Source organism: Dendrobates tinctorius, unplaced genomic scaffold (genome assembly GCF_039654945.1).
Source record: "Dendrobates tinctorius isolate UK_male_01 unplaced genomic scaffold, ASM3965494v1 ptg000111l, whole genome shotgun sequence".
Taxonomy (NCBI): Eukaryota; Metazoa; Chordata; class Amphibia; order Anura; family Dendrobatidae; genus Dendrobates; species Dendrobates tinctorius.
The window spans coordinates 37,735,738-37,750,232 of record NW_027361779.1 but is presented as its reverse complement, the minus strand read 5'-3'; the positions used below and the strand labels follow the sequence as shown (position 1 = coordinate 37,750,232).

The following is a 14,495-nucleotide window of genomic DNA, read 5'->3' as shown; positions in this document are numbered from 1 at the left end:
AGGAAATGGTGGAGAGACTTTTTATTTTTTCTAAACTCTTTCAAAACTCTGATTGTCATTCATGAAACTTGTTCCATTTTTCTAATATATAAAAAAAAATTGATGAGTGAATGAGGCTGTAAGGGTATAATTTCCATATAATGAAAACAGCATAGGGAAAACACACTTTATTTTACAGTACCAGCCTTGTGCATGAGATTTTATTAAATCTCATGTATGTGCTGCAAAAAAATATCTGCAACACATCAATTTATGCTTCAGAGGTCAGAGCATCCTTCACCTTTAGTAGTACAAAGCTAGAAATGTGTGGCTTAACTGCACCTATTTTGATACCTGCAGCAATATTTTTGGGATGGACATCTAGGCATTTTTGCAAATTGACCATTTTGACCCCATTGATAAGACCAGTGAGGAGGCGTGATCTGTCAAGAGTCCAACTTGTGCTTCAGAAACTAGGACACAGATTATCTGTTGATGTTACGGACAGTCACTGACTTTTCTAGGGACAGTGATTTTGGGATTTGATGGGGAAACGTTATACCCCCTGCTGAGGCCTAAGAGTACAGCAAAGGTTACACTGGAGTAATGGTGTGGGTTTTGCTCCTTTTTTGGATACAAAACTGTTGATTGATATCTAAGGATATTTACTAGGTCAACAGTAGAGCGGAGATTGAATTCCATGTGATTTCTCTCACCTGGTCTGTTTTTTTTCTTGCCTTTTTAGGGCACATTTTAAACATATTTAATAAAAATTGTGTTTTAACTAATTAATCCTACCCTGCTTTCCACATATTCTGTTCTGGATTGTTGGTCATTGCTTTTTTGTTTAATAAATTTGTAAAAATGTCTACATTTCTGGGTTTTTTTTTCCATCAAGATGGGGTGCAGAGTGTATATTAATGAGAAAAAAAATGAACTTTTTCAAATTTACCAAATGGCTGCAATGAAACAAAGAGTGAAAAATTTAAAGGGGTCTGAACACTTTCTGCACCCACTGCATATCTAAAATCATGGCATTTAAACAGTTCTATTTTTCTTCATATGTTATGGATGAAAAATGCAACCATGATTCATAGTAGCAGAAAAATATGATCAAGAATATGTTCCCAAGTAGTATATGTTGCACCAAAATTTTCCATCAGTTCTAGTAATACAGACAGACAAGTATATGCAGCTTTCCATTCTAAACTTACAGTCAAAATGTTCTTTGTAACATCTTTCCAATTCCTGCTTACATTTTGCAGTGTTACTGTGACACACCTGACAAGTCTGAGTATGACTGTAGGAGACAAGCCAGTAGTTGCCATCAGTGATCTAATTGGCACAAAATTCAGCATGTACCCTATCAGTTGCATATTTTACCCTACTTTGAGTAGTTTAAGCATTATAATGAAATTGGACCAGCCAGTTGGAATTACTGTCAAATCCACTACCTTGCCTGTTTATAATCGATCACTTTTTCCTTTTATTTTAGGATACCATATTGTGCACCGATGCTCTCAGACAGAAGAGGTCTGTAGATCTCTAGAACTTGGTCACCTACTAGACAAAAATGAACTGAATTGCTTTAATATTTTATGCAAATATCCTAGATTTTAAATATTTTCTAGGTTCATGAGGATGCATCAAGAAAATGGTTTACAGAACTAGATCAGAAGATCTTCATACCTAAAATACCATACTGACGTTGATTTGTTGAAAAATAAGCAAACATGAAGATCTGAGCGACTTTAACAAGTGTCAAATTATGACGACTAGATTACACGGTGTGGACATCTCTAAAATAGGAAATATCGTGGAGTGATCCTGATATGCAATGGTTACTGCCATCCAAAAGTGGTTCACGGAAAGACATAGAGCCTCTTGCATGCGACAGGAAATTGGGGCATGAATGACAGCCTGTCTGGTTGGTTCCACTGAAGAACTGCAACAGTAAAAGTAGGTAAAATTATGCTACAAGACTATGTAGAAAGATTTCAGAACGCACAGTGTATTATAGCTTCCTGAGGAGCTGCAAAATGGTCAGAGTGCTCATGATGACACTTCTAGTGATCATTTTAGTATGAGACATCGAGCAATGGAACAAGGTGATCTTATATGAGAAAAAGAGCTGCCAGGTGCAAGTGAATTACATACAAGGGAAAGAGATGTTGCCAGGATGCACCTAAACAGTTTTGCAGACCAATGGCAATGACCTCCTTAAGAAAGATAAAGCCCCCTGCCAGCCTGCAAAAATTGTGCATGAATAGTTTAAGAAACATGACAAAAAGTTCAATGTTTTGACTTGGTCTCCAAATTCCACAGATCTTAACCTAAAACAAACACTGCATGACCCAATGCTTGAGTACCTAGAGATTTGGGGACTTTGAATTACATGTTCTTTAAACGAATCGTTTTTGCAGTGTAACAATGTGAAATATCCTGCTGGAAGAAGGTATAGCTATTATGGAAATATTTTTTCCATGAAGAAGTGTACTTTATGTTTAGGCATGTTGTATGTACCAAAGGAACATCCACCTAAATGCCAGGAACCAAGGTTTTCCTGCAGAACATCATACTGCCTTTGCCAATTTGATAGTTTCCCCACAGTGAATTCTTGTGGTAACTCTTCCCAATATAAACAATGTATATACATAACGTAAAATAATAATCTATTTTATCAGTCAAGAGCATCTCCATCAGTTGCTCCATGATCCAGTTTGATCACTGTAGGAGCTTTTGGAGTTGCTAGAAGTCAGCTAGTCCAAACAGTTGGCAGCTACACAACACCATTTACAGCAAGCTGCAATGTACTGCGAGTTCTGACAGATTTTTTTTTCCAAATCATGGCAGGCATTCACTTCATCACACAATTAGCCTGCCTGGTTTGACCCCACAGAAGAACTACTGTAGCACTAGTTTTTGTTTCACACGTACGAGATCGTACTAGGCAGGCAAGCTTTTGTTCCACAAGAGCAACAATGAACCTTACTCATCTTGATGTCAGTCGTCCTTCCTTGGATTATACTAACCACTACAGGTGTGCTCAAAAGTTTACATACCCCGGCAGAATTTTTGCTTTCTTGGCCTTTTTTCAGAGAAAATGAATGATAACACCAAAACTTTTTCTCCACTCATGGATTATGGTTGGGTGAAGCCATTTATTGTCAAACTACCGTGTTATCTCTTTTTAAATCATAATGACAACCAAAACATCCAAATGACCCTGATCAAAAGTTTGCATACCCTGGTGATTTAGGCCTGATAACATGCACAGAAGTTGACACAAATGGGTTTGAATGGCTACTAAAGGTAACATCCTCACCTGTGACCTGTTTGCTTGTAATCAGTGTGTGCATAAAAGCTGAGGGAGTTTCTGGGATCCAGACAGACTCTTGCATCTTTCATCCAGCCACTGAGGTTTCTGGATTGTGAATCATGGGGAAAGCAAAAGAATTGTCAACGGATCTATGGGAAAAAGTAGTTGAACTGTATAAAACATGAAAGGGATACAAAAAGATATCCAATGAATTGATAATGACAGGAGCATTCATACTGTGATTAACATGGAAAATCAGGGGCTCTGTAAAAACAAAACCAATGTCAGGTAGACCAACCAAAATTTCATCCACAAGTGCCAGGAAAATTGTTCAGGACGCAAAGAAAAACCCACAAATAGCATCAGGTGAAATACTGGACTCTCAAAACTAGCGGTGTGGCTGTTTCAAGATGCACAATAAGCAGGCACTTGAAGAAAAATGGGCTGCATGGTCGAGTCGCCAGAAGAAAACCATTACTGCACAAATGCCACTAAATATCTTGCCTACAATATGCAAAATAGCACAGAGGCTCAAACCTTCTGGAACAAGGTAATTTGTAGTGATGAGATCAAAATTGAACTTTTTGGCCACAACCATAAACGTTACATTTGGAGAGAGGTCAATAAGGTCTATGATGAAAGGAAAACCATCTCTACTGTAAAACACAGAGGTGGATCGCTGATGTTTTGGGGATGTGTGAGCTATAATGGCACAGGAAACTTGGTCAAAGTTGAAGGAAAGATGAATGCAGCACATTATCAGCAAATACTAGAGGCAAATTTTCAATCATCAGCCTGGAAGCTGCGCATGGGATGTACTTGGGCGTTCCAACATGATAATGATCCAAAACACAAGGCCAAGTCGACCTGTTATTGGCTACAGCAGAACAAAGTGATGGGCCTGGAATGGCCATCTAAGTCTCTCTCCTGACCTCAATATCATTGAGCTACCCTGGGGAGATCTCAAGCGCGCAGTTCATGCTAGACAGCGCAGGAATTTACACTGGAGACTTTTTGCCAAGAAGAGTGGGCAGCTTTACCACCTGAGGAAAAAAAAAAACCTCATCATGCCACAAAAGACTTCAAGCTGTCATTGATGGTAGAGGGGACAACACACTGTATTAAGAAATGGGGTATGTGAACTTTTGATCAGGGTCATTTGGATGTTATGGGTTGTCAATAAGATTTAAAAAGAGAAAACATAGTAGTTTGACAATAAATGGCTTCACCCAACCACTAACCATGAGTGGAGAAAAAGTTTTGGTGTTATCATTCATATTCTCTGAAAGAAGGCCAAGAAAGCAAAAATTCTGCCGGGGTATGTAAACTTTTCAGCACAACTGTAAATACTATAGTACACCCCACAAGAAGGGACGTCCTGTCCATAGTGGCAAACTAACGGCCGCTATGGGACCCATGAGTCAGTGGAGGTGACATCGGGCCCTCCCTCAACCGCTGCCCATCTTCACAATTTCCATGGTATCTGCATCCTTAGGGTTTAGAATGGTGGAACAGTGAGCCACCAGCTACTGTGTATGCCATAATATATGTCCCACTCCTGGTGTGTAAAAATCATGAGGCTGACTCCTCGAGCCCAGGGCAATTTCCATGGATGGCATTGCCACTAGAGCTGTGAGCTGTAATTTTGGCCATTACAATTTGGCCCTTGTGAGATGAATAACCTGCCATTTTGTCCTGCTTCCACCAGATCAACTAATGTATCCCAACCCTTGAGATATGCCAGTGTCATGAGATAATCAATGTTAATTTTCTTATCGCTGATCGGTGTATATACTACTATTACTGTTACTGGGTCTTATGTGGAGGTTTTCGAGTAACTTCTTCCAAAACAATTCTGAAATAATAGATGTGAATAAATGTTTAATACAGCTTGAAATTGTAGTTGTTAAATGTAGGATACCATGTCACATTTCTGTAGAATGTTAGCACGTTTTCCCCTTTAATTTATTCAATTCAAAATAACATAACTTGGCCCTATCACCTTACCAGTCAATAGCAAGTATTAAACCAGAAAGTGTGACATTTCAGTAAGAGCAGAAGTGATCAAATGGAAATGTTCTCGTATTCAACATCTAAACAGGCCATACATCATCATGAGAATCCAATACCCAGCAGAAATTCTGTATACCAGCAAGTCAGGCTCAGAAAGAGGAGGTTAACAAAATAGAACAAAATAGAACTCAGATTATGTGTCAGTTTAAAGTATTTCTTACACTAAGTGATTTTGTGCAGTTAGCAGAAAAGGGACACTGGTGTCAGGTCACATCTTGAGCTGAGCTATAATGACTGAACAGCTCAGTGATACCATGTAACAAGTTATAAAATATATGCAAGAATACAAGAGCTGAGCAAGCAAAACTGGGTATAAATACCATCCGTCTATATATAATAGGATAACTAGATTACAACACTTAAAGGGTAATTTAATTGTACTATCTATAAATGATAAAAAATAATATAAAAAACATCAAGGATCATTTAGCAACCTTGGAAAATATTCATAACAGAATTTATTATCTATATTAAAAATATTAATCGCCTTGGATTTATTAATGTTTTAATTAACAGAAGACTGAAAAACAAACTTCTACATCCATTACATTTAAATGCTCACCATTGTTTCAAGCTATTTTTATTTACTAGATTGCCAATATAGTCACTATCAAAAGTGTAGTATACAGTGGCTTGCGAAAGTATTCACCCTTTTGGCATTTTTTGTGCTTTGCTACCTCACAACCTGTAATTTTACTGGTTTTTTTTGGAGGGTTTGCATCAGTTCATGTAAATAACATGCCTACAACTATTTATTTTACTCAATTATATAGCACCAGTAATTCCACAGCACTTTACAGACATCATTGGGGCTCATAATCTAAATTCCCTATCAGTACATCTTTGGAATGTGAGAGAAAACCGAGGAAACCCACACAAACACAGGGACAACATACAAACTCCTCGCAAATATTGTCCTTGGTGGGAGTCGAACACAGGCACTACAACTGTGAATATTTGGTTTTCTATTTATTGTGAGAGCAATCAACAAAATAACTGAAAATTTCAGTGTGCAAGTCGCTCTGGATGTCTCTATGCATCTTGCCACTGGGATTTCTGCCCACTACTCAAGGCTTCAAGTTAGATGATTTCCTCTGGTGAACAGCAATCTTCAAGTCTGACCATAGTTTCTCAATTGGATTAAGGTTTGGGCTTTGACTAGGCCACTACAAAACATTTACACATTTCCCCTAAAACCACTTTGGATCGTTGTCTTGTTGGAAGGTGACCCTCTGTCCCAGACTCAAATCACTTACAAACAGGTTTTGCTCAAGATTATCCATGCATTTCCCTTTGATTTAGATCATCTTCCTGTCCCTGCTGCCGAAAAATATCAGAGTGATACTATTGTTTTTAAACCAGGTATTGGTACTTTTGGCAGTGTGGACAGGTGCCAAGTCCTGCTGGAGAATGAAATTTCCATCTCCAAAAAGCTTGTCGGCAGAGGGAAGCATGAAGTGCTCTAAAATGTCCTGGCATACGGCGGCGCTGACTTCGGTCCTGGTAAAACACAGTGGACCAACTCCGACAAATGACATGGCTCCCCAAACCATCACTGATTGTGCAAACTTCACACTAGACTTCAAGCAGCTTGTATTGTGGCCTCTCCACTCTTCCTCCAGACTCTGGGACCTTGATTTCCAAATGAAATGCAAAATGTACTTTCCTTGTGGAGTGTGTCAGTGACTGCCTTCTGGACATCTGTCAAGTCAGCAGTCTTCCCCATGATTGTGGAGCTTACGGAAACAGACTAAGGAACCTTTTAAAACGCGTAGAAAGCCTTTGCAGGTGTTTTTTGTTAATTATTCTAATTTACTGAGATGATTTTCTGGTTTTCATTGGCTGTAAGCCATAATCATCAACACTAACCGAAATAAACACTTGAAATAGATCACTCTGTTTGTAATGACTGTATAATATATGATTTTCACTTTTTGTATTCAAGAACTGAAATAAATTAACTTTTTGAGGATATTCTAATTTTGTGAGAAGCACCTGTGTGTCACTACGTGCCTTATATACAAAACTTTATTCTTAAATTCAATTAATATAAAAACAATTAAACCAGACAACCAGACATATTTTAGAGTGCTTATTTATATTGTGATGGCTGCTGACAAGATAAACCATTTTCGGAGAGATGGAGTAAGATCATTCAGACCTCCCTGCAGGAACACTCCAGCACATTATATCAACTAAGCTTCCATCTTCAGAAATAAATTGTTGCCAACACCACGTGGTATAGGTATATGGTAGAAACTAAATCTGCATGCACAGTGGATCAATGACAATCCTGCATATGTTGGATTAGCCTGGGAGAACCTTTTTCTGTCTGGAGGGATTTAACACGTTCACTAAATTGCTTGAACATCGGTTGTCTGATTTTACCAATGTAGAAGCGTTTGCAGTCACCCATCACTTCAAACATCACAAACTATATCCTGCATGTAAAAAATGATTCATCGGACAAAAAAAGGCATACAAAAAAATATGTGGTTGACTGTTCAGGACATAGCAATAATTACACTGCATATATCGATAATTCCATCTGGGGACTTTTATATCTAACAAGTCTGCATTATGGTTTGGGGTTTGTTTTTTTTTCAGAAAATTGCCCTCTAACTACCACACACTTTAGGTTTTTATAATTCTAAAATAAATAATTGGCTTCCTACATGCCGACTCAGATAGCGTTACATCACTTTCCAGCATGTGACAGTTGGTTTTAATCACAATTAGTGATGAGTGAGTGTGCTCGTTACTCGAGTTTTCCGAGCATGCTCGGGTGTTCTGAGTATCTTGGGCATGCTCGTAGATTATGTTTGTGTCTCCGCAGCTGCATGATTTGCGGCTGCTGGACAACCAGAACTCATGCAGGGATTGCCTGTTTGTTAGGAAATCCCCACGTGTTCAGGCTGTCTAGCAGCCGCAAAACCTGCAGCTGCGGAGACACAAACAATATACGAGCACGCCCAAGATACTCGGAGATCACCCGAGCATTCTCGGAAAACTCGAGTAACGAGCACACTTGCTCATCACTAATAATAATCATCAATCTAATAGTCATTTCTAAAGAACCTAAAAAAGAAAAAAAAAAAGTTTCTCCTTGTAAATTTTATTTATCAACAGAGAAAATAAATTAATCTGTGAAAGTTTGAGATTTTCCAATGTATTGATAGATGGAGGAATTAATGACAACCTCTTTTCTTAAAATGAGGCAATCCTGAGCCTTCTATAAAACATACAGAATACACAAATACGGGACGAAAGCAGAGGATCCACAGGCAGTGCTTGCATGCCACCTGTAGGTAAAGGAGCTGGAATGCATTGTGGCTATTAGGCTTGCTTAGAAGCCTATAAATGTTTCATAGCATCTTAAATATTGATTAGATGCTGCTATGTAACAGTCACCAAACATATACTACTAGAGCTACCATAGCCAGAGCCTGCACGCACACTACTAGATTAATCCTATAATATATAATATAATAATAATATAATATATATAATAATAATATTATATATTTACATGGAGAACGCTCAACACAGTAAACTTGCCAATGAAAAGTTAATGGTACATTAAGCTTTTCCTCTGCAGCCAATTTTCCTTTTCGTGCTTTTGTTTTGCCTCCCCTTCCTCCAAACAGTATTATTTTTTACTTTTCTGGTGACATACGAGGGCTTGTGTTTTGTGGAACTAGTTGTAGTATTGAATGACACAATTTGTTTGAACATTCAATGTACTGCAAAATGGAAAATAAATTCCAAGTAAAGTGCAAAAAATATAATTGTGCCATATTTTTTTTTTAAACTTTTGTGGCATGCGTATTGTAGTAAAAATTACTGGGAATTATGATTCTCCATGTCAGTATAATTTTGTTAATCACAAAGAAAGAGAGCCAGCTCACCGTCTTCCATCCTGGTATGGCTCGATCCAATACAAAAAACGAAGAAATCCATCTCCTCACGATAAAACTTGAAATTTTAGTCCATCATAGGTATAAGAACAAATATACAGCTCCTTTGGACTACATCAGCTCATAAGGCAGAGACATGAGCAACGCGTTTCGATCACTTGTGCGATCTTTATCAAAGCCTTTGATAAAGATCGCACAAGCAATCGAAACGCGTCGCTCATGTCTCTGCCTTATGAGCTGATGTAGTCCAAAGGAGCTGTAAATTTGTTCTTATACATATGATGGACTAAAATTTCAAGTTTTATCGTGAGGAGATGGATTTCTTTGTTTTTTTGTATAGGATTATGTTAATACCAAATTTTATAGATTTTTTTTTTCATTTAAGTGGGGAAAAAATTTCATTGGTTTGAGTCGCCATTTTCCACCACCCCTAACATTTTTATTTTTCTGTCAGTGAAGCTGTGTGAGGACTTTTTTTTTGCATGGCCAGCCTATTTAGGGAGTTGAGGTAACTGAAATTTTGGGGATTTGATTTATTTTCTATTTATGGCGTTTACTAATTAGGTTAATTAATTGTATATTTTGATAAATCTGACTTTTACAAACGCGGCAATACCAGATATGCTTGCTATTTATTTTATTTTTAATGGGCAAAAAGTTGGGTGATTTGAACTTTTATATTTATTTATAGTCTTTAATCCTTTTTTTATACTTTTTTTTAGCCCCACAGTAGTGGTTCCCAACCTTTCTGACCTTGAGAGCCACATTCAGTTCTGAGAGAGGGTACCCAGTCACATCCAAGGGTTCCCACAATACCCTCATTCAGAATTGTCCCAAAAAGCAGTCACAATACATCATCACATCCAGCATCAAGCACCTCCTCTAACAAGTAATATCATCTGGTTTCCAGCGTACCGTACTTAAATTTCTCTAAATTCCTAAGACTAGCCTATGTGCATCCAAATCTGCTATTCTGTGCATGACTACTCCCAAAATTCACCACTTTGATATGTGCTCTTGATATCTGTTTGCTAGACCTGGAGCTACGGCACCAAGCTAGCAGACAGCCACGAGACGATTCATGGGACCACAAGCCACATGTGGCTCTCAAGTTACAGGTTTGAGTCACCTGCCCTATGGTGTAAGTGAACCTCAAGCCAACCTCTTATGCTTTATATGGCAATACCACAGCATTATATAGTGAAAATCTCAGTCTCTTTTGAAGTTCACATATAGCTGAGCTGCAGAGGAGGATCAAGATGGCAGAAATGGGGACCTGGCTGTCATGGTAACCCATCGGCACCCCACATCAGGGGGCTCTGATGGGAGACAGTACTTGTGAGCAGCAATGCGCAATCAATTTAAACGCCACTATTAGGGATTAACAGCAGCGTTTAAATGGTTATCAGCCACAACCAAAGGTCATTCAGGTACAAATGATGGCTATTTAATATAGTGAAGGGAGACCTAGATGTTATGATAACCCATTGGCACATCACGAGTGCATCAGGGGGCGCTGATGGGAATTGGCATTCATCATCAGCGATGCGCGTTACATTTAAACTCCACTGTCCGGTATTAGCCGTGTTTACATGCTTAATCGCCATGACTGAGGCTCATCTAGATACTGTTCCCGGCTGTTTATCCCCTTTGAGATGAAGCCCTTATTCGTTTTTGCGGATCCGTTTTTCGCTCCCCTTCTTCCCAGAGTCATAGCTTTATTTTTCCATCAATATGGCCATGTGAGGGCTTGTTTTTTGGCGGGACAAGTTGTACTTTTGAACGACACCATTGGTTTTAACAATTCATGTACTCAAAAATGGGAAAAAAAATTCCAAGTGTGGTGAGATTGCAGAAAAGAACAATTCCACAAGGTTTTTTTTGATTTTTTTTTTTTTTTTTTTTACTATTTTCACCAAATGCTAAAACTGACCTGCCATTATGATTCTCCAGAAAAAAAAATGCCATTTTCCGATATCCGTAGCGTCTCCATTTTTTGTGATCTCGGGTTGGGTGAAGGCTTATTTTTTGCGTGCCGAGGTGACATTTTTATTGATGCCATTATGGTGCAGATACGTTCTTTTGATCACCTGTTATTGTATTTTCAATGTCGTGGTGACCAAAACAACGCAATTCTGGCATTTTGACTTTTTTTCTCGCTCAGGTTAATCCTTTTTTTATCCATTCATAGATCAGGCGATTCTTAACACGGTGATACCAAACATGTGTTTGTTAGATTTTTTTAATTGTTTTATTTTGAAAGGGGCGAAAAGGGGGCGATTTAAACTTTTATATTTTTTTTACTTTTTTAGTATTTTTTAAAACTTTTTTTTTTACTTTTGGCATGCTTCAATAGTCTTCATGGGAGACTAGAAGCTGCCATAGTCTGATCGAGTCTGCTACATACAGGCGATGATCAAATCACCAGTATGTAGCAGAATACCTCACTTGCTATGAGTGCCGACCACCGGGCAGCACTCACAGCAAGCCGGCAGTGATAACCATAGTCGTCTCCAGGAGACCCGTGATGGGGCTCATCGATGGGCGGATTTCCGGTCCGATGGCCGGAAGTGCGTGCTAAATGCAGCTCGCAGAGTTTGACGGTGGCATTTAATGGGTTAATAGCCACGGGTGACTCGCGATCAGGAGACACGACATGTGCAGTACTAGTACAGCGCATGTCGTGAAGGGGTTAATATAGCCGGTATATGCCACTTGTAGAGAGAGCTCTACTACTGTTCCCAATACAACACAATCACCCGTGTAATCACATACATGTACATAATATTGTTTTAACAGATGCAGCAAATAAGACTGAGGTTCTACCATTGACACAATATATAATCTCCTCCTCTCGATCGAAAATTCTTTCCCAAAGAGAGGAAAATGTCTTGCTATTTACACTTACTGGCGGTACCTAGCCAACAAGTAGACGTCTGCCCCTTTAAAATATCTGGCTTTTCCAATTTGACTGGGCATGTTGCAAGACTTGTATAAGTCCAATTGGCGGCATCAGTAAAATAGTTTTTTTCTCTTTCAATATTACCAATATGACACACTACACAACTGCTCTCTCTTATTACAGATAGTGCCCTAGTTGGATGGTTGCAAAGATGAGAGCGCTAGCATCCCGTTATAACAGATAAGTACTGTACTTTGCAGATGAACTTTCACGGGTACATGTAAAATAGTTAAAATTGTAATAATTCCAATAAGACAAATCCAGTTAATTCAATATTATGATTATCTTTTCTTATAATACAGAAGTTTAAGTATGCATATCAACAATTTCCCAACTAATTGATGAAAGTGGAGGCTGGGTCTTGCAATGAACATAACTTTATATTATGGCTCTACAGATTCTGCGAAACGTCATTCTTCTACTAATGAGAATATGTTGTGTTTGGAAGCATAGCATATACAGCAAGTTCTATATACCTAGAAGGAATCTGAGGACTATGCTTGATTTAAGGAAAATATGATCCTGTAAAAGCTGCAAGCTTCCAAATAACAGTTTACTTTCCACTGACCTTTCTAAAATAGGATCGTACAGTATTAAAGCAAATCAATCATAACAAAATGGCCTATCATTTCACAGACAATACATGAGTAAATCAGACTTTCTGTTTTAAGAAAGGTCTTGTGCAAACAATATATATGTGAAGGAGGGTAACGGTTTATTTCTTCATTTATTTTTATTTCTTTGTTTTTCTACAATTTATATTTCTTTGCCCAAACTAAAATCTTTTAGGAATTTATAGAGGATCTATTATCTAACCTATAGAGTTAATGATTGGCATTTTATGTATCCCATCTTTTTACATAAGTACAGTCCCATACAGTATCCTTAGCTTGAATATTATATCCTATCGGGATTTACGCTCTCTGGTAGGAATTAGGCAGTGTTCACACAGGAAATGCGGTTTGATCCAAATTTGCGATTTTATCGCTTCTGTAAAACTCCATGGGATTCAAAATCAAAACAGCCACTTCTGGGCACAAAAGGTATAACAGCAACTAAACAGTTCAATCAGCTGGCACATATATGTCAGTGCGGGCTCAGCCCAACAGATTACAGTCCTTTCTCCCATAGCAAACTTCAAAACACAAAGAAGAGGTAAAGTCCTACTGTTCCTCTTGAGCCTGAGATTCAGCAGCTTTCAGGGCCAAACAGACATATTCAACTCTGTGCACAGTTCACACTGGACAGGCTGTAGCTTCCACATGTTACTCTGCTGTTCCAACACACAGACTGCTCAGCTTTCCTAGCTGACTTGTGCAGTCTCTATTCAGAGAGACCCTGGCTTGACTCTCTACCAGCTACAGTTAACATTTTGGCTGGTCACTCACCAGTTCAACACACTCCACTTTGCCCACCATCCACAGACTGGAACAAGGTGAACCCATTTCCCGGTTCTCAAAGCTAGCCAGATGCATTTAATTAAGACCTGTAGGGCTAGGATTTAACCCTATCCAAGTAAATCTAGAATATGAGATTCAGTTTTGGGCTTCACTATTTAAAAAAACGATATTTGGAAGTTACAGTCAGTTCAAGGGCTGTCAACTAGGTTATTGGAATGGATGGAAGGCCTGTCATATGATGAGCGGTTTGCAAAGTTGGCCTTGGTTAGCTTAGAAAGCAATTCTGACAGCTAGACAGGAAAGGGTTCTTTACAGTTAAAGCAGTCAGACTGTGGAATGCTCTACCACAAGAGGTAGCAATGGCAGACACTAGAACAGATATAAAAAAGGGATGTATGCTTACCTCAGCAGAAATAGCATTGTGGGATATAGAGAATTTTGTGACAAAGAATGTATAATTGGGTAGACAAAGATTGAACTTGATGGACCTAGATCTTTTTACAACCTATGTAAATATTTAAGGTGAAACCATTTCCTGGTTCTTAGTCAAAGATAGCCAGGTGAATCTAAGATTTATAGTGCTAGGATTTAACCAAGTCCAACATGACTTTCCTATAAACTCTAATGCATATAATGTAAAGAGTGTCATAAATACAAAAAGTCACAACATTATTGATGATCTATACATGCGACAGGTCATCAGTATGAGATTGGTTTGGGTCCAATATCTGGCGCCGCCACCGATCAGCAAATATCTGCTGTGGCAGTGGCCAGGTGTAAGTCAACGCAGCGCAACACCATACATTGTTTACTCACCGCAATCGAATACTGCAGTTTATCTTGAT

The 14,495-nt window shown here is 38.5% G+C and overlaps 1 protein-coding gene across 4 annotated transcripts in view; it reads right to left on the bottom strand.

Annotated features, from left to right (window-relative positions):
* UBE3D (ubiquitin protein ligase E3D) overlaps positions 1-14,495 on the bottom strand; it is a 273,046-nt gene that overhangs the window by 91,395 nt on the left and 167,156 nt on the right. The window lies entirely within an intron of this gene.